This window comes from Oryctolagus cuniculus, chromosome 2, assembly GCF_964237555.1.
Source record: "Oryctolagus cuniculus chromosome 2, mOryCun1.1, whole genome shotgun sequence".
NCBI lineage: Eukaryota > Metazoa > Chordata > Mammalia > Lagomorpha > Leporidae > Oryctolagus > Oryctolagus cuniculus.
The window spans coordinates 167,322,974-167,350,613 of NC_091433.1; the positions used below are offsets into that span (position 1 = coordinate 167,322,974).

The 27,640-nt window shown below is 36.4% G+C and overlaps 1 long non-coding RNA gene across 1 annotated transcript in view; it reads left to right on the top strand.

Annotated features, from left to right (window-relative positions):
- Positions 1-22,365, top strand: part of LOC103347702 (uncharacterized) — a 465,165-nt gene extending 442,800 nt beyond the window's left edge. The window contains exon 4 of the long non-coding RNA XR_011386714.1: positions 22,200-22,365. This is a non-coding gene — a long non-coding RNA (uncharacterized lncRNA). The remainder of the gene's footprint in view (positions 1-22,199) is intronic.
- Positions 22,366-27,640: the final 5,275 nt, after the last annotated feature.

Genomic DNA, 27,640 nt, shown 5'->3' on the forward strand with positions numbered 1-27,640 from the left:
TCTTTACCACAATCCCATGAGACATCTAGTATCATTATCCCCATTCACTAACAAAGAAATTAAGGAACTGAGAAATTAGTTAATGTATAGTCAGCCATACAACCTGTTAGTGATGAGTTCGGGGTCAATCCCAGAAGCTGAACACAAATGTCTGTTTTCTTAATCCTCATCTATAAAATGATTAAATAATATATTAATTGGAAAAATGTAGCAGCTACAAAATGGAATGTACCTAATTTTTTAAGAGGCTTGAGATAGAAGAAGCTCATGTAAATAAAACTCAGGGTGAGAATTGATAACTCTATCATGTATAATTTTTTAATAAAACTCTCTCCATTATAAAAAGACCAACCAGACAGAATATATTTTGGCAGCATCTCAACATCCAACAGCTAAAAGATTCTTTTGAAGCAGGGTTGCCTGATGAGAAGACTTCTAGTACAGTACTTGCCTAGGAACAATTTATCTATTTGCAGTTAATAGACTGGTCAAAGAAATCTGTGTAAAAATGTATTCCAGGAAATTACTTTAAAATTTTTGTTTTTTATTTTTAACTGACACATGATGTCCAATCAAAGTAAATATATCTGTCTCTTTAAATATTTATAGATTTCATGATGAAACATTCAGAATTATCTTTTATTTTTCTTTTTAGAAAATACACACATTATTTTTATCCATAACTCTCTGCCTGCACCAGAAATTCTTACTCCTATCTAATTATAACTTAGTACCTGTCAATCACTTTCCCCATCCTTCCTGATTCCTCCTTTCTCTGCATCTTCTGCTAAGTATTCCTCTGCTCTCAACTTCTATGAGATCAACCATTTTATGTTGTATGTTCATATGTAGTATGAATGAGATCATGTGGTACTTGACTTTGCATGCTTGATTATTTCACTTCAAAAATGAATCTTTGATCATAATGATAGGACTAAGAGCCAAAGGGATCACATAAAAAAGACTAGTGTCTGCTAATACTAACTGATAGAAAAAAAAAAGGGAGAGAACGATCCAACATGGGAAGCGAGATACACAGCAGACTCATAGAATGGCAGATGTCCTAAACAGCACTCTGGCCTCAGAATCAACCCTTAAGGCATGCAGATCCAGCTGAAAAGCCCATGAGAGTATTTCAGGCATGCAAAACCAAGACACTCTGGCAAAAAAATGACCTGAATGAAAGATCTCCACAGTGAGATCCCAGTGGAAAGAACAGGTCATCAAAGAAGGAGGTACCTTTCTCTGAAGGGAGGAGAGAACTTCTACTTTGACTGTGACCTTGTCTAAATATGATCAGAGTTGGTGTACTCAAAAGGCTTCCATAGCCTTGGCAACTCATGACAAGAGCTTAGGGTGATTACTGATGCCATAAACAAGAGTGTCAATTTGTTAAGTCAACAACAGGAGTCACTGTGCACTTACTCCCCATGTAGGATCTCTGTCCTTAATGTGCTGTACATTGTGATTCAATGCTATAACTAGTACTCAAACAGTATTTTTCACTTTGTGTTTCTATGTGGGTGCAAACTGTTGAAATCTTTACTTAATATATGCTAAACTGATCTTGTGTATATAAAGAGAATTGAAAATGAATCTTGATATGAATGGAAGGGGAGAGGGAGTGGGAAAGGAGAGTGTTGCGGGTGGGAGGGACGTTATGTGGGGGAAGCCATTGTAATCCATAAGCTGTACTTTGGAAATTTATATTCATTAAATAAAAGTTAAAAAAAGACAAAAAATGAGTTTCATATTTGTCCATGTTGTTGCAAATGACAAGATTTCATCCTTTTTTATTGTTGAATAGTAGTCTATTGTTTACTACAAATATTTACATTTTATTTATACATTCATCAGTTATTAGGGTTTTTTTTTATTATTTCTTTGAGAAATACAGTTACAGATAGAGAAGGGAGAAACAGAGATAAAGGTCTTCCATCTTCTAGGTCACTCCCCAAATGACCACAATGGCCAGAGCTGGGCCAATCCAAAACCAGGAGCCAAGAGCTTCACCTGGGTCTCCCATGCGAGAGTAGGGGCCCAAGCACTTAGGCCATCTTCCACTGCTTTCCTGGACTCCAGAGAGCTGGATCAGAAAAGGATGCCAGTGCCACAGGCAGAGGCTTAGCCTACTATGCCACAGCACCAGCCACTAGGGTTTTTGTTTGTTTGTTTGTTGTTTAATTTCCTGGCTATTGTAAATAGTACTGCAATATCTGTGGTAGTGTGGACATCTTTCCTACAGACTAATTTCATTTTCCTTGAACAAATACTCAGTAGTTCTACTGTTGGATCATATAATAGTTCTTGTTTTAGTTTTTATAAGGAACCCCTATATTTACCACAATAGTTGCAATAATTTATGTTCTTATTAACAATGTGCAACAGTTCCAATTCTCTATATTTTTACCTACCTGTGTTATCTCTTGTCTTTTCTAACTGGAATGAGGTAGTGTCTCATCATGATTTTAGTTTGCATTTTCCTGATGATTAGTGATTTTTAAAAAATTTTATTTAAGTTATACAAGATTCATGTATTTCATATGCAGATTTAGGAACATCCCACCCATGCTCAACCTTTCTTCCCCCTCACTCTCACATTCCCACTCTTAATTTTACAAAGATTTATTTTCAGTATACTTAATGATCATATAGTTAACCCTACACTAAATAAAAGACTTCAACAAATAGTTTGAAGAAAAAAACACACTGTTTCACAATGGAAGAGACAAAGTCTGTGAACAATCATTGAATCTCACAATGTCCATATCACTCCAATATGTTACATTTTAGGTACTCTATTATTTACCTTGGATCAGAGAAAACCTGTATCTTTTTAGGACTGGCTTATTTCACTAAGTATGATGGTTTCCAGTTGTGTCTATCTTACTGCAAAAGACAGAATTTCACTTTTTTTTATAGCTGAGTAGCTCTCCATAGTGTATATATACCATAATTTCTTTATCCAGTCAAGAGTTGATGGATATCTGGGTTGATTCCACATCTTGGCTGTTGTGAATTGTGCTGCAATGAACAAGAGAGTACAGATAATTCTTTCAGATGCTGATTTCATTTTGGTTTGGTAAATTCCTGGGTGTGGGATGGCTGGATCATATGGTAGGTCTGTATTCATATTTCCGTGGTATCTCCATACTCTCTTCCACAGTAGCTACACCAGTTTACATTCCAACCAACAATGGATTAGGGTGCCCTTTTATATACACCCTTGCAGAATTTGTTGTTTGTTAATTTTTGTATGAATCATTCTAACTGGAGTGAGGTAAAACCTCATTGTGGTTTTGATTTGCATTTCTCTGATGGCTATTGATCCTGAGCATTTTTTCAAGTGTCTGTTGGCCATTAGAATTTCCTCTCTTGAAAAATGCCTGTTTAAGTCCTTCACCCATTTCTTTACTGGATTCTGTATTTTGCTGTTGTTGAATTTCTTGAGCTTTTATAAATTCTGATGTTAACCCTTTATCCATTGCATAGTTGGCAAAAATTTTCTCCTAGTCTGTTGGTTGCCTCTTCACTTTGCTGAGTGTTTCTTTTGCAGTGCAGAAGCTTATCATCTTGATGTAATCCTATTTGTAAATTTCTCTTTGATTTACTGTGCTACTGGGAGCTCTTCCAAGAAGTCTTTGCCTATGCCATGTCTTGCAGAGTTTCCCCAGTGTTCTCTAGTAATTAGGTAGTATTTAATTGTAGATTTATGTTGATGATCCTTTTTGAGTGGATTTTTCTGTAAGGTGTATGGTAGGTTGCCTATTTTCATTCTTCCGCATGCGGAGATCCAGTTTCCTCAGCACTGTTTGTTGAAGAGACTGTCCTTGCTCCGAGGATTTATTTTAGCTCCTTTGCCAAAGGCAAATTGTTCAAAGCTGGTGCTGTGGCACAGCAGATAGGGTCTCCACCTACAGTGCTGTCATGCCATATGGGCTCTGATTCGAAACCTAGCTCCTCCACTTCTGATCCAGCTCTCTGCTATGGCCTAGGAAAGCAGTAGAAGATGGCCTAAGAGCTTGGACCTCTGGACCCATGTGGGAGAACCAGAAGAAGCTCTTGGCTCCAGGCTTCACAGCAGTGTAGCTCTGGCCATTGCAGCCATCTGGGGAGTGAAACAACAGATGGAAGACCTCTCTCTCTTTCTCTCTGCATCTCTGTAACACTGCCTTTCAAATAAAATAAATAAATGTTTTTTAAATAAAAAGATAAGTTGTTTGTAGATACATGAATTGATTTTGGGAGTTTCTATTCTGTTCCATTTGTCTATATGTCTGTTTTTGTGCCCTGGCAGGCTCTTTTGATTATAACTGCCTTCTAGTATGTCTTGAAATCAAGTATTGTGATACTTCTGGCTTTATTTTTGTTGTATAAGATTGCTTCAGCTATTCAGGGTCTCTTGTGTTTCCATATGAGTTTTAACATCATTTTTTTCCATATCTGCAAAAAATTTCATTGGTATTCTGATTAGGATTTCATTGAATCTGTAAATTGCTTTTGGCAATATGGACACGTTGGTGATATTGATTCATCCAATCCATGAACATAGAAGATCTTTCCTTTTTTAATGTCTTCTTTTATTTCTTTCTTTAATGTTTTGTAATTCTCATTGTATGGGTATTTGACATCCTTGGTTAAGTTTATTCCAAGATCTTTAATTGTTTTTGAAGCCATTGTGAATAAGCTTGATCTTAGAAGTTCTTTCTCAGCCATGACATTATCTGTGTATACAAAGGCTATTGATTTTATTTGTTGATTTTAAATCCTGCAACTTTACCAAACTGTGTTATGAGGTACAATAGTCTCAGTGGAGTCTTTGGATCCACTGTATATAGAATCATGTCATCTAAGGATAGTTTTGATTTCCTCCTTTCCAATTTGTATCTCTTTGATTTCTATTTCTTGCCTAATGGCTCTGGCTAAAACTTCTGGGACTATATTGAATAGCAATGGTGAGAGTGGGCATCCTTGTCTGATTCCAGACCTTAAGAGGAATGCTTTCATTTTTTCACCATTCAATAGGATTCTGGCCATGGGTCTGTCATAAACTGCCTTGATTGTGTTGAGGAATGTTCTTTCTATACCCAATTTGCTTAACATTGATGATTAGTGATGGTTAGCATTTTTTCACATATATCTGTTGACCAATTTTTTGTATTCCTTAGCCAAATATTTTAGACCTATCATATATTTAAGTTGGATTATTTAATTATTTTTGCTGTCAAGTTGTTTGAATCCCTATTATGTTCTGGCTTTTAATTTATCACACATAAAATTACAAATATGTTCTCCTATTCTGTAAGTATTTTTCTCTTTGTTATTGTTTCCTTTGCTGTGCAATAGCACTTAATTTGATAAATCCATTTGCTTTTGCTTTTATTCACTATGTTCTTGCAATCTGATTTTAAAAATCTTGGCCCATTACAATGTCTTGAAGCTGAATTTTTATACCTAACATTCATTTTTCAAAGCTTGCCATCTCAAATTTAGGTCTTTAATTGATTTGGAGTTTGTTTTTGTACATGGAAAATGATAGGGGTCTACTTTAATTCATATAGAATTCTCCAACATGTGTTCTTTGTACCTGTGTAGAGGAGCAACTGACTATAGATATGTGGGTTTATTTCTGTATTCTCTATTCTTTCCTATTTGTATAAGTGTCTACCTTTATGCCAATCCCAGGCTGTTTTAATTACGATAGTCTTGTGACATAATTCAGGAACATTTATTGATCAAACACACAACCTTAATGGAAAGGAGTACATTTTCCAGCTGCACTGCAGATGGAGTAGCGCTTAGTCCAATGTGATTATTGAATACTTGAAATGAGGCTAGACTAGAATGAAATGTTCTTTATGTATAAAATATACACTAGATGTTTAAGATAATATATGAAGAAAATGTAAATATCATTAATAATGTTTATATTAACTTTGTGTCAAAGTTATAATATTTTGTATATGTCAGGTTAAATAAATATCTCATTAAGATTGACATCACCTGTTCCTCATTTCATTATAATAAATTGATTTAAGAAAAATGTAAATACATGTGCATTTCCATTATATATCTGTTGAAGAGTATAGTGCTAGTCTAGAGATTCATTGAATTTATAACATCTGAGCCAATATTTTGCTAGGCTGAAGAATTAGGTAAAGAAATAAACCCAAAGAGAAAACTAATATTTTTGATAAACATAATTAAATGGAAACATACATCATTACAAAAGAAAACTCAAAATAATGTAAATAACACTCCTAATTTATCTGGAATTCAATAAAATCTCAATGAAATCCCCAACTATGTTTTTTGTATATTTAACAAGTTAATTTTAAAAGTTGTCTGGAAATGCAAAAGACCAAAAAGAGCCAAAACTAAGCCATGTGCCCTGTCATATATCCAGATATATTACAAGGTTCAAATGATAAAGTCAATATGGGATTCATACAAGAATAGGAAAATATTGACCAATGTTTCAAAAAAAGACCTGGGAAATAGATTGTGTCTTACAACTTTGTATATCTTGCAAGTCAGAGAGAAAATCATTCTGGAATGAAGGAACAATTCAATAAGGATGATTGGATAATTAATTGCTCACATAAATTGAGAAGTTAATTTATGAGCTGCATAGGATTGTTACTTTCCAACAAACACAAACATCAATTTGAGATAGGTTAAAGACTTTAAATTCAAGGGAAATATTTGAAACTGAAAAAAATAGTTAAACTTATGCTAAATTAATGTGTATTAACTTAAAATGTATATTAAGTTAAATGTGTATTAAATTTTTTCATCTTTTATTTATACCAGGTGAACAAAATTCATCTATTTCATATGTACATATTTAGGAACGTAATAATACCACCCACTCCACCCTCCCTCCTCTTTCCTTTCTTATTCTTTCTTTTAAGTTTTACAATGATATGCATTCAGTTCATTTTATAACCATAAGATTAAAGTTCCATTATGTAAAAAATTTTAAAAAATAGTAAGAAAAAAACACTATTCCTCATCAGTAAAGGACAAGGACTGTAAACAATAATAAATATCAAGATGTCAATTTCTTTCATATACATTACATTATTTTTACTCTATTAGTTATGACAGGTCAAGAAAAATATATGGCATTTGTCTTTTGGGGACTGGCTTATTTCACTAAGTATAATGGTTTCCAATTGCATCCATTTTGTTGCAAAAGACACAATTTCATTCTTTTTCATGGCTGAGCAGTATTGCATAGTGCATATATACCACATTTTCTTTATTCAGTTATCGACTGAAGGGCATATGGGTTGATTGCATCTTAACTCTTGTGAATTCAGCTGCAATAAACATGGGGGTACAGATAAATCTTTCATATTCTGATTTCATTTCCTTTAGATAAATTACAAGCAGTGGGATAGGTGGGTTATGTAGTAGAACTAATTTCAGTTTTCTGAGGTATCTCCATACTGTATTTCAAAATGGCTGAACTAGTTTGTATGCCCAACAACAATGTATTAGGGTACATTTTACCAAACATCCTTGCCAGCATTTATTGTTTGTTGATTTCTGTATGACAACGATTATAACTTGGGTGAAGTGAAATCTCATTGTGGTTTTGATTTGCACTTCCCTGGTGGCTAGTGATCCTGAGCATTTTTTTCAAATGTCTATTGGCCATTTAAATTACCCCTCTTGAAAAATATCAGTTCAAATCCTTTGCTCATTTCTTAAGTGGATTTTTGTTTTGTTGCTGTTGAGTTTCTTGAACTCTTTATAGATTCTGGATATTAATATTTTATTAGTTGCATAGTTTGCAAATAATTTCTCTAATTCTGTCAGTTGCCTCTTAACTTTGTTGAGTGTTTCCTTTGCCATGCAGAACTTTCTTAGCTTGATGTAATCACATTTCTCTAGTTTGACTTTTATTGCCTGGGCTTCTGGGGTCTTTCCAAGAAGTCTTTGCCTATGCCAGTGTCTTGCAGAGTTTCCCCAATGTTCTTCTCTAGTAAGTTGATGGCATCAAGCCATATATTTAGATCCTTAATCAATTTTGAGTTGTTTTTTTATGAGGTATAAGGTCAGGGTCTTGCTTCATACTGCTTCTGCACTGCTTTCAGCACCACTTGTTGAAGAATTTGATTTTTTCAATGATTAGTTGAATGTGGACATGTGGATTGATTTCTGGGGATTCTATTCTGTTTCTACACATCTATTTTTGTGCCAATTCTTGGCTGTTTTGTTTATAACTGCTCTGTAGCTTATCTTGAAATCTGGTATTGTGATGCCTCTGGGTTTGTTTCCATTTTTATGATTCCTTTAGCTATTCAGGATCTCTTGTGTTTCTGTATGAATTTTAGAATATTTTTTCTAGATCTGAGCAGAATGTCATTGGTAATTTGATTGGGATTGCATTGAATTAGTAAATTGCTTTTTGGTAAATGTATCCTTTTGTGATATTGATTCTTTCAATACATGAAATGAAAGATTTTTCCATGTTTTTGTGTCTTCTATTTCTTGCTATAATGTTTTATAATTTTCATCATAGAGATCTTTCACCTACTTGATTAAATTTATTCCAAGCTATTTAAAATTTTGTAGCCATTGTGAATGGGACTGATCTTACAATTTCTTTGTTAGCCATGACATTGTCTGTGTATAAAATTGCTATTGATTTTTGTGTGTCGATTATTTAAAAAAAATATTCATCTATTTGAGAGGCAGAGCTATAGAGAAAGATGGTGGAGGAGGGGGAGGGAGAGGTAGGGGGAGGGAGAGGGAAAACGAGAGGGGGGAGTTGGAAGGGAATGGGGGGAGAAGGAGAGGGAGGGAGAAAGAGAAGGAGAAAGTTTTAAATCCCCTAGTCCACACCCCAAATGGCCACAAGGGCTGGCACTGGGTTGATCCAAAGTCATCTGGGTCTCCCACATGGGCACAGGGGCCCTAACAATTGAGTCATTCTCCACCGCCTTCATAGGCCATCAGCATGGAGCTGGACCAGAAGTGGAGCAGCCAAGGCCTGAACCAGTATCCACATGGGATGCTGTTGGCAACACCAGAGGAGGCTTAACCCGCTATACCACAGTTCTGGCCCCTTTGTGTCAGTTTTATATGTTGTAACTTTACCAAACTCTCTTGTGAGTTCTAATAGTTTCTTAGTCAAGTCTCTTGATTTTCCTATATATAGAATCGTGTCATCTGCAAACAAAGATAATTTGACTTCCTGCTTTCTAATTTGTTTACATCTTATTTCTTTCTCTTGTCTAATGACTCTTACTAAAAGTTCCAGAACTATAATGACAGCAATGGTGAAAGTGGGCATCCTGGCTGGTTGTAGATCTTAGTGGAAATGCTTCCAACATTTATCCATTCAATATGATGCTGATTGTGGAATGGTTGTATATTGCCTTGATCATATTGAGTAATGTTCTTTCTATACCCAATTTGCTTAGGGTTTTAATCAGGAAAGAATGCTGTATTTTTATCACATGCTTTCTTTGCATCTATTGAGATGACCACCTGGTTTTTATTCTTCAACTGCTTCATGTGATATATTACATTTATTAAATTGTTTATGTGTACCATCCCTGCATAACAGCAATAAGTCCTACTTGGTCCAGGTGAATGATGTTTCTGAAGTGTTTCTGGATATGATTAGCTAGTATTTTGTTGAGGATTTTTGCATCTGTGTTCATCAGGGATGTTTGACTATAGTTCTCTTTCTTCATTGTATCTTTTTCTGGTTTTGGAATTAAGGTGATGCTGTACCCATAGTAGGAGTTCAGGAGGATTCCCTCCCTTTCAATTTTATTGAAGCACAAGAGTATTGAAATGCAACACAGTTGTATTGAATAGTTTGAGAAGAATTGGAATTGGAATTGGAATTGGAATTAGTTCTTTAAAAATCTGGCAGAATTCAGCAGTGAAGACATCCAGTCCTGGGCTTTTGTTTGTTGGGAGGGTCTTTATTACTGATTCAATCTCCATCTTGGCACATTAAAATATTAAATATGCATTGAGTTAAAATATTCATAAGCATTAAGAGATATTAATAAAATACTTTTGTTTAACAAAAGAGTCTAAAGACAATAAAGATAAGACACGGATTTGTTTATAGTACGTGAAATTTATAAAGGATTAATAAAAATCTTATAAATTAATTATAAAAGAAAAATAAGTCAATATAAAATTAAGGAAAGGCTATAATATCTCACAGCACAGGAATCACTGAGTAAAAAAACTCCTGAAAGTATGTTTAATATCATTTCTGATAAGGTAAATTTAAATTACCATTTAAAAAAAATTTTTTTACAGGCAGAGTTAGACAGTGAGAGAGAGAGACAGAGAGAAAGATTTTCCTTCTGTTGGTTCACCCCCCAAATGACCGCTACGGCCGGCGCGCTGTGCCAATCTGAAGCCAGGAGCCAGGTGCTTCTTCCTGGTCTCCCCTGCAGGTGCAGGGCCCAAACACTTGGGCCATCCTCCACTGCCTTCCTGGGCCACAGCAGAGAGCTGGACTGGAAGAGGAGCAACTGGAACAGAACTGGCACCCCAACCAGGACTAGATCTTGGAGTGCCGGCACTGCAGGCAGAGGATTAGCCTAGTGAGCCATGGCACCAGCCTAAATTACCATTTAAAACACATAAAATAGATTTTTTTGCACTGGTGATAATGTCTTGAAAGATTAAGAAGTCAGATAAATACAAATATCAGATAAATAAGAGGTAAATCAATCAATATCTGCTTCAGGTAAAAATGTGAGTAGTGGGACCAGCGTTGTTACTGGGTAAGCCTCCCCCTCCAGGCCGGCATCGCATGTGGGTGCCACTTTGAATCCTGCTTCACTTCTGATCCAGCTCCCTTTTAATGTGCCTGGGAAAGCAGTGGAAGACGGTCCAAGTGCTTAGGCGCCCTGCACCTGGCTTTGGTCTGGCCCAATCCTGTACAATGTAGCGATTAGTGAGTGAACCAGCAGATGGAAGATTTCTCTCTATGTCTTTCTTTTTTTATTCTTTTTTTTTTTTTTTTTTGACAGGCAGAGTGGACAGTGAGAAAGAGAGAGACAGAGAGAAAGGTCTTCCTTTTGCCATTGGTTCACCCTACAATGGCCGCTGCGGCCAGCACATTGCGCTGATCCGAAGCCAGGAGACAGGTGCTTCTCCTGGTTTCCCATGCGGGTGCAGGGCCCAAGCACTTGGGCCGTCCTCCACTGCACTCCCGGGCCATAGCAGACAGCTGGCCTGGAAGAGGGGCAACCGGGACAGAATCCGGCGCCCCGACCAGAACTAGAACCTGTGGTGCTGGTGCCGCAGGCAGAGGATTAGCCTATAGAGCCACGGTGCCGACCTCTCTGTGTCTTTCCACCTCTCTTTGTAATTGTGTCTTTCAAATAAATTTAAATTAGTAAAAAATATTTTTTAAAAAGTGAGTAGCAATGAATTGGCATTATTTTTTGGCTATAATCCAACATTTCATTCCCATGTGATGTATTCTGTGCCTTCTTTTTTTCAGGTGTCAGAACTATGAAAATGTATGTGTAAAACTTTAATAACAGGGAAAACAAAGTACAATACCAAGGAAGGAAAAATGTAGGGAAGGGGGAAAGAGTGAGGGAAAGGAAAACAAGAGGAACTGAAGAAGGAGGGGAAGGGAACAGAGAGGAAAGGAGAGGAATGGAAGAGAAAGCAAAAGAAGGGGAGGGAGCAGAAAAGTAAAAAGAAATGGAAAAATTAAATGAGAAAGTGAGTGAAAGAGAGGTTCAGGAAAGAAATGAGAGGGAAAGAAAGGAATTTGAGGAAGAGAGAAGGCAAGGAAGACTTCAAATATACAGGAAAATGGTTATGTAGAATAATCTATTCATCCATTTGGATATTTTTGCAAGTGCTAACAGGTGAAATAAGACTACATGCTGTACTACACATGAATATATATAATCAATCCCTGAAAGCCACTTTTAATATAATAGTATGTTTACGAAGTTGAAGGAGAAGAGAGACTTACAATTCAGTGTTTATGAACAAATCCATCAGTAGTAAAATATGACTAGGAAGAATACAAATATAGCATTGATAATGCGATGAAATTTGTAGGTGAATCAGGGGCTAAGGTAAGGAGAAACACATAGAATGGTCTTGTAATAGTTCTATGAGTGAACTCGTCCCCTCCTTATCTGTTCTAAAGGTGTATGTTCCAAAACCCTCAGTGGATGTCTGGAACTAGAAAGTACTAAACAGTATATATACTATGATTTTCCTACATATACCCATGCTTATCTATGATAAAGTTTGATTTAAAAGCTAGTCGATCAAGAAATTAACAATTGTAGCTGTTAAAAATAAAAACAATTACTATTTAAATTCTGTTTATTATTTATTTCTGGTATTTTCCATTTCATGTTTTCAGACCATAGTTGACTACATAGTAAATTAAAACCACAGAAACTGAAAGTGTGGGTAAGGAAGAACTGCTGTATTTGTTTTATGAATGTGTATTAATATGCACATGTATATTACATTGATTCTTTTTCAAAGACAAAATACTATTTCAAAACAAGTGCATGAGCACATAAATGAGAGCTGATTTGAGCGGCTTTTTCTTCGAACCTTCCATTTACCGCCTGACATTGTTGCTTTCCCTCCTCTTTCACATCTCCACTCTACAGTCATTTTATTTTATTCCCTTAATATTTCCTCTTTGGTTCATTGAGTCATTCAGTGGAAACAATGCACAAAATCATTAAATTCTGTGCTCAATTTGGTGTCTTCCTTCTATTAGTGGATGTACAGCAGATTAAAAACAACCAATGAGTTCCTGTTCTAGATTGTGGAAAAATTGCAAATAATCCTATGAGATGTTCTTAAACTGAACACCCACCTATTTGGTTCAAAGTTGCATAAGTCATCTGGAAAGTAGATTTTGTTCCAGCTTTCAAGAAATAGTACAGTCCAACATATCTGCAGGGAAATTGGATTTTTCATAATATGTTCTTAAGAGAAAGCAGTAAAAGGAGCTTCATAAAAAGCAGAAGCAAAATGCATATGTGCCTTTCTGAAAACGTAGTAAAAGCTGACGATGATATTTCTCCTCTGGGCATTAGATCAATCTCATACATAAATACTGGAATAGAAAGAGACTTACTGGAGAAATAGATCATTGAATGTCTAAAAGCATTTATGTTATGGGACTAGTAAAAAAATAGAGAATAGTTTCTGTCTCTGAAATACAACAGACACTGAAGATAGGGAATATACCTTGTTTGTAGTCAAAATCCTTCTGGAAATACAAACTCAGATATATGCTCAAAAATTAATTAAATAATATTTAAAGGCTATAATCTAATTTAATATAAGAAATTGAAAAAGAGACCCAGATAGTGTTCTGAAGGGAATGGTATTGGTTCAAGAATTCTTCAGCTTTTATGTGCTTCATTCCATCTACCAAGGAGCTGAAGATATGCAAAATAACATCATATATTTCCTTTCATCATTTGTATATAAATTTGAGAATGACACCACATTTATAGATGTGATTAGAGGGATGAGTCTATGTTATTGATTTAGTGAAAGGTTCAAAAGTTGGACCTACATTTCCTAAATCTTTACCCCTAGGCTCATGACATTTCTGTCTCTTGTAAAGATCATCTAGTTTTTTGTTGTAAGATTATCTTAATGCATGTGAACAGCATTGTATTCTTTAGGAAGAACAAGAGCAAATATTGTGCTACAGGTTAAAAGAAACTTGCAATATTTTTTGGTGTTGTGCACTACAATTATGGCACACTTAATTTACTAGTTTTTCTTTTTTTTATTTATTAGACAGTTTGATAGGTAGAGTTATAGACAGTGAGAGACCGACCGAGAGAAAGGTCTTCCTTTTTCAGTTGGTTCACTCCCCAAATGGCCACTATGGCTGGTGTGCTGCGCTGATCCAAAGCCAGGAGCCAGGTGCTTCCTCCTGGTCTCCCATGCAGGTTCAGGGCCCAAGCACTTGGGCCATCCTCCACTGCCCTCCCGGGCCACAGCAGGGAGCTGGACTGGAAGAGGAGCAACCAGGACTAGAACCCGGCATCCATATGGGATGCTGGAACCGCAGGTGGAAGATTAACCAAGTGAACCATGGTGCCAGCCCCATTACTAGTTATTTTTAATTGAATACTCTCCAATTTCTCTTTGTTAGTTTATATCAGATCTTATAATGGTAAGGAAATGAGAGTTATTGTAAGCAATCACTTGTCATTAGAAGAGAGTTTATAATATAGGTTAAAAGAGCAGACTAAAGTGAAATCAAAATTAGTTTAATGGAAATATTCCTAGTAGTACTGGTAAAACTACAATGCTGATTGAGCTCAACTCTATGCACTGCATGGCCACACTCACACAACTAATGGAGGTTGCAGATACACAAACACTATGGAGTACTACTCAGCTGTTAAAAAAAAAAAGAAAAAAGAAAGAAAGAAAAATAAGGAAATCCTATCATTTGCAAAAGATAGGAAACCATTATACTTAGTGAAATAAGCCAGTCCCCAAGACAGATACCAGATATTTTCCCTGATCCGAGGTAACTAATAGAGTACCAGAAATGTAATGTATTGAAGTGAAAGGACATTTTGAAATTTGATGGTTGGTTAGAGTCCTGTCTCTTCCGTTGAGGAACAGTATTTTTTTGATTATACTCTTTGTTGAGCTCTTTTACTTAGTGTAGGGTTTATTATATGATCATTAAGTAAACTGAAAGTTTACTTTGTAAAAATTAAGAGTGGGAATATGAGAGGGAAGAGGAAGAAGGGTTGGAGCGTGGGAGGAAGGGAGGTTACAGGGAGCAAGTATCACTAGGTTCCTAATTCTGTGTATATGAAAAACTTGCAACTTGTATAACTTAAAGAAAATTTTTAAGAACATTTTAAAATGCTGAAATTAGAGTGCAATTTCATATAATCACTTCAATGCCCACCAAGTATCCAATGACAATAGAGTGCTATTCTGTGCAAATGCAGAATATTGGTAGAACAACTGACACCTTCCATAGAGTCATCAACATTTTCCACAACTTTGAATAAAGCATGCTTGTACTTTACACATTTACCAAAAATTGTATTTTTATTAATTTTGACAAAATTTGTAATTTTTTTCTTATTACCTTCTAACTAAGAAAGTCTGCAGAAGTTTGCTTTTATTTTGAAGTTTCATCTAAAAGGGATTTTGCTTTCAGAACTTAATAAGGAAGACTTTTTATAAGGAAAATACTGATTGCGCAAGCAAAGGGAAATTTTTTCCACATTGTAATTATTTTTACCAAAGCTATTTTGTGCAGAAGTGAAGCATTTAGGTCTTTCATAATCTTTGTCAACAGCAAGTATAGCAATTACATTTTTGTATTATTGCAGTTGATTTAATTCTGGTACTTGAAAATTGACTTGCAATTCTAGAGTCAGAAAATACTTTTCATAGCTGTATACTCAAAAGCTATTTGAGCCAAAAGATGGTTGTTAATGTACAATATGAAGGCCATTACAACTTCTTCTGTGATTCTTTATCTTTCATATGACTTTGTTTTAATCAAAAATTTTGTGATTTTATCACTATTTTGTCTCTTATGACAACATAGTTTTATATCTGACTTTCCACAGTTCTCTATGTTGAAAGACCTCCCAAATGTCTTTTTCCTTACATAGTGAATGTCCACTGTTCAAAAGTTTATGTGTGTTGGCACTTAGAGATCCAAATATATGCAAATGAAAATAGATCATTAAGACTGAATTTGATAATCTCATGGTAGTACCACTGCATCTGTCACTGACAAGTCCAAACAACCAAGTAAATGTAAAGAGGCTGAATTGCTAGAAATGTTGTACACCTACAAATAACAAAATTAACTTGTGTAAAAAGGTGAACTTTCTGTTTGCCCACAAGTGACAGGGGTACTTTAAGACATTGCCATCATGAACAGAGCCAGACATGATGTTGCACAAAGTTCTAAGAAGCTTCAGCTTCGGCAGACTTTCAGGATGGGGTGTTTGGGAACTGTAGGACTTCCAGGTGTGCTAGAGTGATCTTAGCAGAAAGGCTGTGGAATGACAGACTTCAGGAAATTTGGAAGGTGGACTGATACCATTGGTCAGTGGCTAATATTTAGATGAATAGGGTTGACACTGATTTTTCAAGACTGGAATTTTATCTTTAATTTCCATAATTACATGAGTAAGGCTGTTGATTGATTTTCAGAATATGAATTCTGTTCCAACTTCATCTCTAGGGGTGGCTCTCATTCACAACTTGGAACTTAAGCTGCAGAACATTCATTTCCTGAATATGGAAAAAGATAATTTTAATTTTCACCTTTTTCTTTTGGCCTTCTCTCAGCCAAACCTGCAGAAGGAACCATAAGTGAAGTAAAGTATAGATCTTTATTTGTGGCAGTACGATTTTGAGCCATTGTTACCATTTAAGTGATTTAAGCTGCCTTCAGATATAGTAGAAAAATTACTCTAAGAGCTGACTTTTTATCACTTACTGAAAAAAAAAAAAAACTGAATACAGGATTTTAGATTGTCCTAACAAAGTCAGTACAAAGTATCAGAGAAGAATTCTTAGATAAAGACATATTCTCTATAGAAGACACCTGACATTCCTAATCCTCATTCTTCATCACACTCTTACTTATTAATTTTGTTTTCTATTTCATTGAGAAAATACAGGAAGATCAAAAAGAACTTCCCTTTGATGGGCATTGTGGTGCATCAGGTTAAGCTGCTATTTGGGGTGACCATATTCCATATTCAAGTGCCTGGTTCAAGTCCTGTCTACTCAGGGCTTCCGATCTAGCTTCCTGCTGATGTACCTGGAAAGCAGAAGAATATTGCCCAGGGACTAGGGTTCCTGCCACCCACCTGAGAGACTTGAATGAAGTCCCTCGCTCCTGACTTTGGCCTGTTCCAGCTCTGGCTGTTGCAGGCATTTAGGGGCAGAGGTGAAGCAGACAGAAGATCTCTCTCTTTCCACTCTCTCACTTTCACTCTCACTCTCACTTTCACTCTCGTGCTCTATCTCCCCCTTTTCCTGTCACTCTTGCCTTTCAGATACATTTAAAAAAGAACTTCCTCAACTCAGCTGACCACATTCACCCACTTCCTTAAATCTGTTACAATTTATGCAATCTTTTGTGCACTCAATTATATAGGTAAATTTACTGTGGAGCTAATTCAGTTTATCTAATAGATCTCATTATCTCTTACATAAATGGAAGACATATTTCATTCAATTCCCCTTTTTAAATTTTTATCTAAAGCCAAGACTTTTCCAAGAATTTCAGGTCTGTATATCCAACTGTCTCCTGGATATGCCTGATGGGTTGTCAAATAGGCATTACAATCTTTATCTTATGACTAAGACCCTACTCAATTACTGAAGAGACCCCTAACATCTGTACCACCAAACCCATGCTTTAAAGTATGCCCCATCTTTATTAGATAACACCGTCATTCTGTTGTTCAGGCCAAAATCTCTACATTTACTCTGTTAGAAAACACAATTTTTCTGCCTTTGAAATATATCCAGAATCTAACCCTTTTTATCATTTCCATGACAACACCCTGATCTAAACCAAATCCAGGCTATTGCTATAGCTCCCTCTTTTATTGGTCTAGTTGCTTCTCTTTTTGCCTTTCTTCAATCTTCTCTTATAATAAGAGCCAAAATTATTCTATTAAAAGAAAGCCAGAACATGACATGACTGTTCTCAATACCTTTTCATTAACCACCACCTCACTCAGAGAAAAAAACAAAAGACATTGCTCTGATCTGGGATCGATAGGATCTAATTCTTGTTAATTCTGTGACTTTATCTCCTGTCGCTCCTCCCTTCTCTCATTTGATTCAAGCCACACCATCTTGTTTGCATTTCTTGAATACTAGACACACTCCTGTTCAAGACATTTGTACTTACTGTTCTCTTTTCCTGGAATGCTTTCCCCCAGACACCCCGTAGGTCTCTAGTTATGTGAGTCTCTGCTCAAATATAAGTTTCCTACCTGATCATGCTGTTGAAGACTGCAGCTTTCAAAGGTCTGCATTCCCTTTTCTGACTTAATATTTGAACAGAATGCTTATCATCATTTCATATTTTATATAGTTTATTTTCTGTCTCCACAAAATAGAAATTAAGCTCAATGATGTTCTTGTCTGATTTAATTATTTCTGTATTCTTGGTGCTTAGAATGTTGCTCAGGTATCTAATTAATGCTGCTTATACTTTAAAATTTTATTATATCAATATCACTGTTATGAACTACTGTAATCTCATTAAAATTTGGAAGTATCAAATTGTTCTCAAAATCTACTTCAAGTCCCAATGGTGTAGTTTTTCCTTTTTCCAAGTGGATTACTTAACTATAGATATTCTGTTTAACATGATGTATATTCTTTGAATATCTGTGTTCTGCTTAATTTGGAACTACTTTATGATTGGAGGAAGAAAGATTAAAATACTGCATTTTTTTAAACTTTCAAATTTCAGAATTTCATTAGTACAGAGTCCCCATATACCTCACACCCAGCTTCCCCTACTATTAGCATCTTACATTAGTTAGATATATTTGTCACAAACTATAAACCAAACCCGGCTTCCTCTGTTAACATCTCCCATAGTAGTATAATACACTTGTCACAATTTAATGAACCACAACCAGATTCACCTTTTTAATGCAAATTTCTTCTTTTCCTGCTACTCCTCCCAGCCCCTAGTAATCAACATTCTGTCTTCTGATTGAGATTTTCTTTTATTGCATCTCCCATATATGAGACAGAACATGCAATATTTGTCTTTATGAGTGACTTGTTTCATTTAATATTATGTCCTATAGTCCCTTCTATTTACTTCAAATGATAAGATTTCATTTTTTATGGCTGAATAGTATTATGTTGTGTATATATATATATCACATTTTCTTTATCCATTCATCTGATGATGTATACCTTGGTTGATTTCTGTATCTTCGCTGTTGAGAACAGGGCTACAATAAACATGGTAGAAATAGGTATCTTGGCCAGCGCCGTGGCTCAATAGGCTAATCCTTTGCTTTGTGGCCCAGCACACTGGGTTCTAGTTCCGGTCGGGACACCGGATTCTGTCCCGGTTGCCCCTCTTCCAGGCCAGCTCTCTGCTGTGGCCCGGGAGTGCAGTGGAGGATGGTCCAAGTGCTTGGGCCCTGCACCCCATGGGAGACCAGGAGAAGCACCTGGTTCCTGCCTTCGGATCAGCGCGGTGCGCCAGCCGCAGCGCACCGGCCATGGCGGCCATTGGAGGGTGAACCAGCGGCAAAGGAAGATCTTTCTCTCTGTCTCTCTCTCTCACTGTCCACTCTGCCTGTCAAAGATAAAAAAAATAAAATAAAATAAAGAAATAGGTATCTTATACTATGTATTCTTTTTAAAGAGCTTCAATATTTTTCAGAAAGATAGAGTAGATACAAGTAAAGAAAGAAAAGAATATGCATGAAGGATAAAATGAATATTCAATCACTCCTTTAAACACTAAGAAAATATTTCTTGTGCAATTACTGTCACAAGTAGTCCAATCTAAATGTCATGCATACAATAAATTTAGAGAAGACATGCTTAGGAACTCATATTCCAATCAAATGTCAAACGCATTGAATAGTACATAATAATGATCAGTTCTAATGAGGCAGAGATATTAAAAAGGAAATTTAAGGAAGAAATGTATAGGATTTGTTGTTTGGATAATGCAGTCCATGCAATTCCAATGTAAACTTAAAATTTAATGTTAATTCATGACCCAGAGAATAACTCCCATCCCTTCCACCTTCTTAAACCATGATTATCACAATTCCCTCTATTTTTGTTCTAAGTTACGCCTATATAAGAATATTTCTACAGTAAGGCTTTTTGAGAAATGATACAACCTTGAAATAAAACTGGGCCATGTTCAAATCTAATTGGGGGATGGACTATAGATGTGGACTAATAAGCTACTCTGATTATTTTCATCTTTTCTTGGCTCATAGTATGTATAAAACAACGACTGCTCTGTACCTACATGGCCTTATTTCAAAGTCTCAGTTGTTCCCAGACATAAGCTGCAAACTTGCTGGGCTTCCAGCTCTGCAGGTATATGTTGGGCTGTTAGTCTTGCAGAGTCGCCCCATCTAAGTACTCCAATGCACTTAGTTGGCCCTGTTTCCTAGCAACTGGTTCCATCTAATTTGTTTTCCTGTAGCATCCCTCCCGCATCAGGCTTTCTTGTTCCTCTTTCTCTTGCTAAATGGATTTGTCAGTGTCAAATAGCCTTTACACCATATGTCTATCAAACTAGCCTTCTCTCGGAAGAGCAAGAGAGTGGGGATAACATCATGTACTTTCTGTGTGACAATTCTAAATTTGGGGCCTAAATATAAATTTCAGAGAACTCTGGTCACGTACTTTGTTAATACTGTTTTATTTTGCTGTCATAAAAGACTTCTATGATGAGAAACCACTTTCAACCCCAAAAGCTCCTTATTAAAAGCTGCATAGATAATAGTTGTCTTCCTAAATGTAGTTTGTGACTCACCCAAATTATTGGAATTTGCTCTGGAGTAGGAAAATCATTTATTTGTTTTTGTTTCTGTTATCAGTTCTCCATCTTATAATGTCTATTAAACATAATTAACTTTAAACACATTAATGAGGAACTGATAATGCACATCCCGTGTGTAGAATGATGTCCCAATTTTATAGAGCAGTAATAGGTGGAAACCCACTTTGCCAATGGCCAGTTTATATTTGCTTGATTCAAGCAATAATGCATTAATACATAGTAATAATAACGTTATGAGCTGTTGCCTGTGCTAATTGTTAGATTATATACACATACACACATCTATATATATATGTATGATTAGGTGTATGTATGTGTGTATATATAGTAGTATTGTTACAAATGAATGTATCTGTGTATATACAATGGGATTGTTATGGTACGACTTAATCCAGGAGGTGAGTGTTTTTTAAGAGCCATCCTCCCAAGGGAACAAAGGGCAGTACTGTTTCAAGCACATCTATATAGGCTCTCCAATGCTCCCTAAGCACTCCACTTCCTACTAGCAATAGTTTGTAGTTAGAAAGGGACTTCAAGACTGCACAGGGATCTTTATGAAACACTTGCCTAAGTCCTACCCTTATTGAAATTATTCTGTTAAAAAGAAAGATTTCAGAGGCAAATAATGAAAAATATATTCAAAAGGTTTTGCAATAAAAAAGCATATGGGAGTTCTGCATAAAGCTCATGGGAAATAAAATGAAATGGTATGTTTATTTTAGTGCAGAAATTTTGAAATCCAAGTATACATGAATGTATTTGGTACTAAAAGGAATACTATTCTGTAATTAGGACTAGACATTAAATTCTATGTATAATTAAGGGACACTCTTTAGATTGGTAAATAGAAATGACTAATATAAATAGTGTGTTTACTATAAATTAGGAATAAATTAAATATATATTTTAGATATGAAGAATGGCTTAACACATTCCTTTATCATTTAAAAAATACTGGTATTTCCTGGAAAGATGGCTTGTTCCTCCTCTTCTCTACCAAGAGTGATTAGCTAGAATATCTTCAGGGCTCAGAAATTATCCATAATGTTTTAATTGAAGGTGTTCTTTTTATCCTTCACTTACAAGATATTTGAGTATCTTCTCCATGCAGTTATATAACAGATACCATAGGAGTTAAGCAAAATGGGGGGGAGGGGCAGGGTTTACAACAAAGATTTTACTGATAACTTAAATTCATAGACATCCCTCATTCTTTTGGTCTTTTGAAATTAATATTCTCCCTATATAGCCATTTGGAAAAAATGTGATCATATTTAACATATTAGGTTTTTTTTTTCCTTATCTGTCTACTTCTCCCAATACCTGGCAGATAACTGTTAGCAAACACAAGAGGTCTGTACCTTAGAATGTCACAGAACATTCAATCAGCCTCAGGTGGAAGTAGCTGAAATGAAGACTTGACTTGTGGCAAATTAAGTAGACGGTGGGAAGGTACACTTTTCCAAAGAAACTTCTCCCTTAGAAGTAATTTGTAGGGCTTTTGTAACAAGGTTTGGGGAAGAGTCCAGAATATATAAAAGGAAAACAGGAGGGTTCTTTCTGTTTACAATTATGTTATTTTTTTTAAAAAACGCTGACTTTGTCTGGTTTCTTCCAGCTTTCATTGGTTGACGGTGATCTGGCCCCCCTTGTAGCACTGTTCTGCAAGATTAGCCTTCCTGGAACTTCGTCTGATAAAATCATTTAGGTAAATTAATTCAGATTCTCTGTCCCTGTGTCTGCATCCCTCTTTTGCCTAACTCCTACCATCTCAATTATATAATGTTGCGTACAGAAGATACTCATTTTTTTTGAAAGAATGAAAAAAAAATGAATGAAAGAATTTAAAAATTTCCATGTTGCTTATGGAGATCTTCCCAAGACCAAGTTTGATGTGAATTTGTTAAATAAAAAAAGTTGATGTTTGCTAAATAGAATTGGAACACTCTATCTTATATCCATAGGCATTGTCTTGCCTGTGTGACAAGCATCTGACTACCATGATGTTACCTCTACCCCAGTCACTGGCCACTACCATCTTTTCACCTCGACCACCTCACATCATCCTTTCTGTCACTTGGGGGAAGTTGGTTCCTTTCCAGTACTCTGACACAATTCCCTAATAATAAAGGAAGGAAGGAAGAAACGAAGGGAGGGAGCGAAGGAGGGAGGGAGGGGGGAGGGAGGGAGGAAGGGAGGGAGGAAGGGAGGAAGGAAGGAGGTTTGTTATCTCAACTCCCACTCCACATTCAGTGACAACTACAATGTCCCAGTTCCTCCTGTTTCTTTTGCTCTGATATGACAACTAGAAGGCTTTTTGGCATTTAATAAAATTCAAATCCAAAGCAAAAATTATAAACCTCTTACTATGAGGTTAAAATAAATGCAAAACCTTTGAATATTGTATCAATGCTTTGGCATGTAATACTGAATGAAGAAATTCCAGGTTTTGCCACCCCTCTCCCAACAGTCAGGCTACTAACATTTCCGATATGGAAACAATCTATAAGTGAGCCTGTCTGCCTAAAATGCTGCAGTTAACTTAGCCTACTTGACTTTATCCTGATTTGTGTGGATCAGGCTAATTAACCATATTTTCATTCTATGAATTTTTGTGTGATTAATGTTATTTAGTCGGGCTATGTAGCCAAAAATGATATAGTTAGCTCTCTGTCTCAGAAATATTACCAATATGTACACCTAGATTCAATTACTAGGATTTACTGAGCTACAGCACAGAATTGAGTATCTAGCCCTTTCTCAACAGCACATGTATTCTTGTGAATAGTGGACACACAATCCTTTCCAAATCACATTGACTTTAGGGTCCCAGTGCACAAGCTCTGTCACAGTTAAACAAATTTTAGACAGCATGGTGTCTAACTTGAGATTACAGAGTAAATTGATGCAGCTCCCACCTACATATTCTTCTTTCTCACTTAGACAAGCAAAAAATTACCATCCGGGCCTGTGCTGTGGCATTGCTGGTAAAGCCGCCACCTGCAGTGCCGGTATCCCATATGGGTACTGGTTCAAGTACCAGCTACTCCACTTACGATCCAGCTCCCTGCTATAGCCTGGGAAAGCAGTTTGGGATAGCCTAGGTCACTGGGCCCCTGCACCCACATGGGAGACCCAGAGGATCCTGGCTTCAGATCAGCCCAGCTCCGACTGTTACAGCCATTTGGAGAGTGAACCAGGGGATGGGAGACCTTTTTGTCTGTCTCTCCTCTCTCTGTAACTCTGCCTTTCAAATAGACAATCTTTGAAAAAATTATCATCAACTAATTTTATTTTTATTTGTCGAAGGTAACTAGTTTTTCTTGTTACATTTGAAGTACTTCATTATGTGGTTTAACTTCCTGAACTATTTCCTAGAGTCTGAGTCAATCTATACTTTTGAAGAAGGGGAAAATAATGAAGGAAATACAAGAATTCTTCCAGTGATTGGGTGGATTTCCTTTTTTCTTTTTGATAAATAGTGTAGCAAACATAATGTTGTTTACATAAATCTAATGTTAATCAAGCTAAACTCTTTACTGTGCACTATAATTGAAGTAGCAAAAATGCTAAAAGAGCCTTGAATTGCATTTCACATTGACAAACTAAATAATCATTAAAGAACACAGCAATTTTCTGTGAATGTTCATCATTTGGTCCATGGGATTGAGTCCTATAGTAATTGAATATAATGATTACAATAGATTTGAGATTTACATCTAAAGAAAGGAACAACTGTGTTTAAAATTAGGTACATTGATCAGAAACTCTCAGTAATATAAACTAATAACTAATCCTGATCTCTAATAGTGAAAATGGCAAAGCCATTCTCACAAAGACAATGGTTCCCCACATAGCATATAAAGCCAAACAATAAGGTTGTCCCTGTAAGTCTTCCATTCTCAGCACCTGTAGATTTATTCTATTCTAGATTAAGTAGATCCTGAAATAAGGACTTGTGTGTGAGTTTTTTATTAAATACTACAAAAGACTTGGAGTGGGACGAGTAGGATAAGGAAAGGGAAAAGCCAAGTATAGGTGAGATCCCAGAAACCCCACAGAGAATGCAGTTCCATTGGTGTGGACCAAGTGACTCCAGCAACTGGAGGGCATTCAATAGATTAAAAGAGCTGCCTGTTAAAGGCCTATGGGGAGGGTGGTGGTGTTAGATAAGGAAATGATAGAGGCAGGGCCATAATAGTACCTCTCTATGACTTCATTAATTTTGATGCCCTCTCCTCACATTTAATACACTGTAAGATTATTAGGTCAGGATTCATGTCTAATTTGCCTTGACATCTCTTAAAATAAGTCACTAATAGTATGATCTCACTAAATACCCATTGTTTTAAAAAAATTAATGCAAAATATTCATTCTACCTTGTTCACAACTTTTTCTTCCTGTATTTTTAATATAAATTGATATATTTTAAAATTTTATTTATTTGACACACAAAAAGAGAGACAGAGAAACAGAAGTGGACAAACAGAGAGGAGAGCATGCCTATCCATTGATTTACTCCCTAAATGTCCCATCAGCCTGGACTGACCTGGACTGGCCTAGACTGGCCTGGACTGGCCTGGACTGAAAGTGGGGGCCAGGAACTCAATCCAGCTTTCCCAGGTAAGTGGAAGAATCCAATGATTTGAACCATCACTGCTGCTTCCTAGGGCTTGCATTAGCAAGAAACTTGAGTCTAGAGCCAGAGCTAAGTATCAAACCAGGTACATGGTAGGATAAATGGATATCTTACCCACTAGGCTAAACATTTGCCCCTCTTACCTGAAATATCACTTTTATTTTTAATCTTCTGCTTTTGGAATAGTAAATTATGATTTAAGAAAGCCAAATGACTATGAATTAATTACTGTGAGAGCTATTCAACTTCCCATTAGGATGTTTCCAGTGTAGGGTTTTAGCAGTCTGATACCAAGTTCTTAGAGTACTGGACTCATTTTCATGCCCTACTGCCCAGTGGCTGAAATCTTTCTGCTTGCAGTCTCCTCAAGGTTGAGGAAGGGGTTGTGAAAGCAGCACTTTGGCCATGAAGGCTGACATCAAGCTGGGTTGCTCCTTAGACTCACAGTTGTAGGACCTGCACTGTCTCACAGATGTGTGCCAGGCATGGGGTCATGCAGGTTGAAACACAAGTCCCTTCTACCAGGGTGTAAGTCTCTGTCTCTTGCTAGGTCATGTCCTGAGGCTCTGTCTCCAAGTACTGGCCTGAGAAAAGGGGCATTGGGCTCTCTCTGGGGCTGCATCTCAGAAGGGAGCTGGCACTGAGTTTCCAGGCAAGCCTTGAGCTCACCTTCCTGCCTTGCTTGCCTGAGGTGGAAATATTTCTCTCTCTTATCTGACAGCAGCCAAGGGAGGGATGGAGAAGGCATTCTTTTGTCTTCCTGGCTAAGAAGGATTCAGAGGATAATTCTTCTAGCACTGGCCTAGGGGAATGGGAATTGGAATTCTATCCAGTACTGAGTTTCATGCAGTAGAAAAAGGTTAGGAGCATATTCTGTCTCCCTCCCACAATCAGAGGGTATAGAGTCTCTCCCCAAGATGTACAACTTAGAGTTGGAGTGCAGGGGGAGTAATGCAAGTAATTCTTTCCTTCCTGACTTCTTCAGTTGGTGTTTTTTTTTTTTTTTGTTTTTTTTTTTTTTTTTTTTTTTTTTTTTTTTTTACTATTATCCTAAAACCGGGCACTGTTTCTCTCACCTGTCTTCCTTGGTCATGTGAAGGTGACTTAGTGTTTGAATAGCTGCTCAAATTCATGTTTCCCAATGCAGATGACCCATGGAGTCACTCAGCAGCCATCCTGCTCTGTCTCTGGTTTTATTCTTATTTGTAGATGAGAAGAGTGAGATTCACTTTACAATTTAATTTATTTGTACACATGAGGCAAACAGTATAGCTTGATCAACAAGCCAAGACAGAGAATAAAGAATACAACATTTTGACATTTATGAAAATATTTTTTTCTTCTAAAATTTACATTGTAGTCATTGTTTTTAAAGTTTATGTCTTCTGACTAGGGTAAGAAAAATATAGCTGCGGGGCAGTACTGTAGCATAGTGAGTTGAGCCACCACCTGCACTGCTGGCATCCCATATAAGCACCTGTGGGGATCTCAAGCTCCATTTCTGATCCAGCTGTCTGCTAATCTGCCTGGGAAAGCAACAGAGGATGGCCTAGGTACTTGGGCACCTGCACCCACATGGGAGATGTGGAAAAAGTTCCTAGCTTCTGGCTTTGGCCTGGCCCAGTCCTGGCCATTGCAGCCATTTGCGGAGTGAACCAGAGGATGGAAGATATCTCTTTGTCTCTTCCTCTCTCTCTAACGCTGCCTTTCAAATAAACAAAATAAAATAAATCTGAAAAAAGAAAGCTAAATATATAGTTGGAACCTATGTTCAACCACTCCAGTGTCATTTGTGAAACAACATGTGCCTTCCCCAAAGTTAGCTTCAGGTTCTTAAGCATGTCATTCTGGGAAATCTTGTTTACTCTACTTTCCTTACTAGATTATATCAGGTAAGTAACCAGCTGTGTCAAAATTGACTTCCTAAAGAAGTTTAATTTTTGTTGGCAACCAAGCAAGTGTTGAAGTGGAATTTTTGAAGAGAAACAGACTGCAGGCAGACTTATCTTTCCCAACACTATAAAGCTTACAATATTTAAATATGATTGCATACATATTTAAAACTCTTGGGAGAAACTGATTTTCCCATGGGAGTGTACGCAACAGCATGAAAAGGAACACAAGGCAAAATCATTTGTTATTAGGAGAATGTCTTTAAAATCCCTACAATTTTTTTCAATACTGAAATAGGTTTTAAACTAGGATTTCATTTATCCACATTATAATATTATTCAAAATTCAAAACTTGACTATTAAGACATGAAACTTTCAAAAAAGGAAGTGACATATGAGGAATTAAGAAAGTTAGAAAAGAAATGCCATGATGTCATGGTAGCCACAGACCTCAAAAAAACAAAAAACAAACAACAGCAACAACAACAACAAAAAAACAAAAACAAACAAAAAAAAAACAAGAAAC